We start from the raw sequence: 6,150 nt of genomic DNA, 5'->3' as shown, positions 1-6,150 counted from the left end.
AGAGAGTTCTGGAAGAATTAATAGGCTTTTAAAGGTATCAAGAGAAGGTTTTGCTGGGCCTGATGGTGCCCGGCTATAATTCCAGAACTCTGGAAGGCTGAAGCTGGAGGATCCCAAGTTCAAGCCTAGCTTGGGCAACTTAGTGACTTAGTGAGACTCTGACTCAAAATAATTAAAAGTGGGAGGCAAGGTGTGTGTGCACGGAGTTCTGGAAGAATTAATAGGCTTTTAAAGGTATCAAGAGAAGGTTTTGCTGGGCCTGATGGTGCCCGGCTATAATTCCAGAACTCTGGAAGGCTGAAGCTGGAGGATCCCAAGTTCAAGCCTAGCTTGGGCAACTTAGTGACTTAGTGAGACTCTGACTCAAAATAATTAAAAGTGGGAGGCAAGGTGTGTGTGCACGTGTGTGTGTGTGTGCATGTGTGCATCTGTGTGCGTCTGTGTGTGTCTGTTTAGCATCTCCTTGAAGGCAGCTACCTCAGAGAGGGCTGCTGTGGGTCCCTTGGGAAAGAGCAGAGCAGCCTTTTCAGACAGAGGAACAGGGCTGCTGCTGCTGACAGAGGAGATGAATGGAATACATGGGCCCCAGGTCTCCAGGCCAACAGGCCCCATCTGTCTCCCTCTGCCCCAATTTTCAGAATCCCATCCTGTCCCAAACAATGCCCTGACTGTTGCATAAAGACCTTCAGGATTAGGAACTGTGCACAGTAACATATCCACTCCTGCACTTAGACTTGGGGCTTGATCTTTACAAATCTCAGCAACGTACCCACAAGAGTTCAGCATTCATCCCCACACCCAGCAGGCATGTCCTGGACACACACGCACACACACACACGCACCACAGGAACCCCAAACTTCCCTTACAGTGTCTCCTCAGAACAGGCATCCGGTGTTTCTGTTCTTACCAGGTTTGGGGCTGGGAATTTGGAAACAAGCTCATCATTCTCTCTCCACAAGCTCCCCGGTGCACATGAAGTGGCCAGTGAATCAGGTCATCCTCTTTACTTTTCCTGAGTGACCTATGGAAAGGTCATGGGTCACACCACACCATGCTTCCTTTAGGCCCATGAATAAAGCTGGTTCCATGTCTAGTGCAGGGCCTGAAGTTCAAGGTAAGCCCAGCTGGCAGGTGGTGAGAAAAGGGGGTGAAAATGAGAACGACTAGTAGCAAGCAACACCCCACAGAAATCTGTGTCCACTGACTCCAAGCTTCATGGTCGTGGGCTCTGCAGGTGGAGCTGGACTCTTCCATCCCTGAGATGTGTGCACAGTCAGTGCTGGACGTGGAGAAACTGAGGAACTGTACCGTGGAGCCACAGGTGAGCCCAGAACTCCTAAACAGAAGCATTTTTCATGCCATGCAGCCTCTACAGTGCTGCAGCCATGGCCCTGTCACCAGCTTCACTTCTCTCTGAGGTCCCCGCACAACCATCTCAAGCCTGCACCACACCACTGCAGGGCATCCTGGGAACAGACCCAGCTCAGCAAACGAAGCTCATGTAGCGTCACATTCTTCTGCTCTTTCTCTTTTCTCTGCCAAGGTTGTCCTCCCAGCAGCCTCCTTTCTCCTGTCAAACAAAAGTCCCTGTTGCTTTGACATCCTTGGTCAAAGAGCTGTCTTAGGGAGCTGTTTCCAGGACCCATGAATCTAATCTTCCCTTACACTTGGAGCTCACCTGAAGTACCCCATTATATGTCCTGACAGACGGGACACTTGTGCGTGATTTGTACAGAAATACCTACACAGTCCTGTGCACACAAACACTTACAGATGTGTCACGTGATGTCCTTGTTTCTCATCCTGAATGCCATGTCCATATTCATAATTCAATTTGTCCTTGGAAGAAATAAACTAAAACCAAAGTCTCAAATACACACAAAAATAAGTGGTCCCATGACAATCACGTAGAAACTTGGATGCGTTTCTGCCAGTATGAATTGATTAAATTAGGATTGAAGTCAAAAGATCCCGTCTTACATTTATTTATTTTTCTTTCTTTTTCCTCACTATGGTGTCATTATATAAAGAAGAATTCTAAGAAGATGACTGTGAAGAAAGGTTTGTTATTAACCTTTCATGATATCTCTTTGTTAAATAGTTTCTAATGGGAAGTTTTTCTCCATTATCTCGATTCTATTTTATTAAAGATTGACTTGGAGAAAGGTTTCAGCTTCTTATTCTATTTTTGGCAATTTCACCTACATTTGACATTTAACTGAAAAGAAACCAATTTTGCTTCTCGATGATTCACTGAGATCCTTGTATCAAATCTTCCCCTGTAGAAATTTGTTTATATGAACTCTGGGCCCCATGCTGCCACCCACACCCAAATGCATACAAAAATGGTTTATCAGTAAATAAACCATGGCCCACAGACCAGGGTGGCCACAGCCAAACTGCTATGCAAGGACCACTGGCACCTCTGCCCCTCCCGCTGCGCTGCTGCCTGGCCTCCCGGGTCTTCCCCCTCACCTCCCATGCCAGGGCAACTCGAGCACTTTCCTGTCTGCATCTCCGGACTCCAGAGTCACACAACATGGGCTCCTGGCGTCACTGGCACTTGAAGTGGGAGCAATCAAAGAATCAAAACACAAATTCAAAATGTATGCAGCCCATAGGTGTCGTGGTAGAGACTCACAGGCCCGGGTTCTGCCTTCCTGTCACTCCTGCGGTGTCACTAACTGTGCCATGCTGAGCAGGGAGGGGGGATGAAGGGACATGGTCAGGACTCCGTTTCCAGCTCTGAAGGCTCTCATGCGGAGAGCTGTGTGTTCGTCAAAATACCAATTCCCTCAACTTTCCTAAAATCCAGGATTTGGAACAACTTTCCAAGTGTGCACAATGCACAGCCACAAAAAGGCCAGTTTGTCCTCCACCTTTCCAGGGAGGGACAGACAGAGTCCACACCAGGACCAAGTGTCCAGATGACGACTGTGAAAAGGCTCGACATAAACGCTGCTTTTCTTGGGAGTGTAAAACTGTTTTTGAGAGAGCTTGCCAGGGGAAAATAGAATTTAAATCTAATCCCAGTAAAAGGTTGTGCCTCTATGATAATAAAATGCATAGGAGAATCGCTCTGCAGACCTCAATGCCAACAAAGCTTTCTGCACCTTTAAGGTATTTAAAGCATTGCAGATGAGCATCAGCTGCTGGATTTGCTTTTAATGTAAATGATTCTAGTGTTTGTAGTTTGTTTCTGTAAAGAGAGCCCTTCCAAAACATGTACATCTTTTATTGGAAATTTACTATGATTTTCATTGTTCTTCCTCTCTTTCAATGTTTTATGGAAACTTTGGGGCTGGACGCCAATTTATTTTTTCATTTACCACAGAGCAGCATTTAATACGATGCAGAATTGCCATAGCCTCAATTTGCAAAAGTAGCAAATACCAGACAGAACCTCTAAGACAGAAGAGAGTAGATGAGCCCTTTCTTCCTTTCAAAAATTGGGTCTCTCTAAAAGCCTGACCATCAAAACACCTCTCTGTGTTCTTCTATGTCCTGGTGCTATTTACAAATATACAGAGCAGACATGCTGGACACATTTCCCCACCCGACTCTTTAATGATTTTGCAACCTAGCTCATTTCTTCTTTGTCCAAATTACTTTCTACGCACATCAATCTGTGGTGCTAGACTTGGGCTAGAAAATGAATCTCAGAAGGGGCTTTTTTAAGTTCTGGTTCATAGGTTCCATGCTCAGAAATCCTGACCATATGTATTTAAGATGAAGCCTGGACTCTAGTATCTTTAAAGAGTCTCCAGATCATTACAATAGGCAGCCAGGGTTGAGGTCCCCTGAGGTACACCACCCGTGCTGGACCCTTCTTCCTAACGACCCCTTCTACTGACATCTTGTTCCTTCCTCACCTCCGTGGCTAATCCATGGTTATTCAGAGAGCTCCCAAGTCCTCAGAGTCCGGAAACATCAACGCCAAGCACCCTGCTCTCTCTACCATGGAGCCAAACATTCTCTGAGGTCACTATCATTGACAGTGGACACCTTCAAGCCAACACTCATTTCTTCCATCAATTTCCCCTTCCCAGCTTCCATCTACACACAAACCTGCTAAGTATCATCTGCCAAATCTCTCCGCGTCCTCTGCTCTCCCCTCCAGCTTCATTCCTCTCCACAGCAAAGCCCCATCCTCCTAGTTCTGAGCCAGTAACCTTGGCATCACCCTGCACACCTTCTCCACCTGACACACCCAAAACAATCCTGATCACTTTACCTAAAAAAAAAAAATAATAACTAGAGGGTGGCCCTTGTCCCCAACTCTACATCAGCTACCCCAGTCCACACCTATGTCTTCTCCTGGAATTTGACCACACCACCTAACTGGTCACCATATTCTTTGACTTTTACCATCTTTCCTTGAAATCTTCTACTAGCTACTCTCTGGATGCAAATGGAAACCAAACGGCATACCATAGCAAATAAAAACTCGAAGCACTGGCTTTATACTTTATCTGATTCTGAGTTTTAGTGATCACATTTTCTAAGAGCTAAAACATAAAAACCAGAAATCTTCCCGTGTTGATTCTCAAAGGATTTCATTACAGAAACTCAGAATCAGATAAAGTACATGACTAAGACACATCAATGTTATGTAAGCTTTTGCAAAACTAATTTTGCTGTCCGTCCTGTGACTTAGAACATCCCTAGCCAGTGAAAACACGGTGAATACTCCACCAAGCTCATGGCCATCTATTTCTTTTTCTAATTGTTACTTTATAGTAAGTGTTTGCAGTACATAATGTTTATACTCCTCCTGGGGAGCTGGTGTGCGGACATAGCCTATCTTAATTCTTTTTATGTTCCCTCCCTCTCCTCACTGTTTTATATTAGGGTTCTCCAAATACAATTTCATGTTGATAAAATTTCTCCAATCTGCACGTTTTCAGAATTCTGGTAATTCAAACTTACTGCTTCAAAATATCTCATTCTTATTTTGGAATGGGTGATCTGGCTTGCATCTTGGTTTAAAATTTTTGTTGCTAAAAATAAGAACCTCTCAACCCAGTGAAATGGGCAGCATTTATTTAAGGGAAAGAATGTAATCCTCTCAGCAATGCTAAAGGCAGGCATTATTACTAGTACGCTGTTTGTATCCCAAATCAAGAAAAATGAGACATAAAGAAGTTATCTGGTGCATCCAAGGGTTCACATTAGCATCCTTTGGGCTGGAGACCAAGCCCGGAGCACCTGCCTCACCTGACGAAGATGTCCTCCAAGTGTGACCCAGCGTCACCCTGATTAGTGAGGTGCACCCCAGCTTCATCAGAACCTGCTCCTGTGGGGCTTCAACACCTGTGGGAGGAGCTGTAGATGGCTCCTGCCAGACACACTGCTTGCCACTTTACTTGAGTGTCCAGAAAACTATTGCCATCAATTTGTGGCAATGCCAAAACTGACTGAGAAACTCTTTTGTCCCTGGTTCCAAGCAGGTTACCCAAAGATGTTCTTGAGATGAAGAATAAATTTGTAGGAAATGAATGCCCCTTGCACCCATAATGTTAATGAAATAAATCAGACACACAAGCTTAAATATCACATGGTTTCTCTTATATGAGAAGCCCAAAATATAAATAAAAGGCAAAATAAAAGACAGATAATAGGAAGTAGGAGATAGAGCTTTCTCAACTGGGAAGGGGACCAAGAGATTAAGGGAAGGAGAGAAAGAGGAAGGAAAAGGAATGAAAACAGGAATTAAGATAGTATTATGTGCATGCACTGATTCCCTACAAGGAATGTAAATACACATGTACTAATTTTTGAAACTTTTTTTTAATCTGATCCCAAGTGAAAGGCAAATATTGCAACCCCTACTGAAGCTAAGCCCCGGCGTGCAAATGATAAGCATGGAGATCCTGGTCCTGCCTGTTGTGGAGGCCCTGGGATTTATATGTTTAATGCACAGCGAATCAAATACAAGATGTAGTAAGAGGTGCACTTAGGAGCCACTGTTCTCTTCCTTTAATCATTCTTCAAAATCCACCTTTCTAAATATCATGAACTTTGGTAACTTCACTTTGATTTTTTTTGTTGTTGTTTCTGCTCCTAGAAGTTGTCCAAGTGCTTGCTGCTTTATTTCAGAAGACCCAGGCATCTTCTTTTCCTTCCTTAATGGATCTCTTTGGAGAAGA

This window comes from Fukomys damarensis, unplaced genomic scaffold (genome assembly GCF_012274545.1).
Source record: "Fukomys damarensis isolate Sample0158 unplaced genomic scaffold, DMR_v1.0_HiC HiC_scaffold_25, whole genome shotgun sequence".
Classification (NCBI taxonomy): domain Eukaryota; kingdom Metazoa; phylum Chordata; class Mammalia; order Rodentia; family Bathyergidae; genus Fukomys; species Fukomys damarensis.
This window is presented reverse-complemented; position numbering follows the sequence as displayed.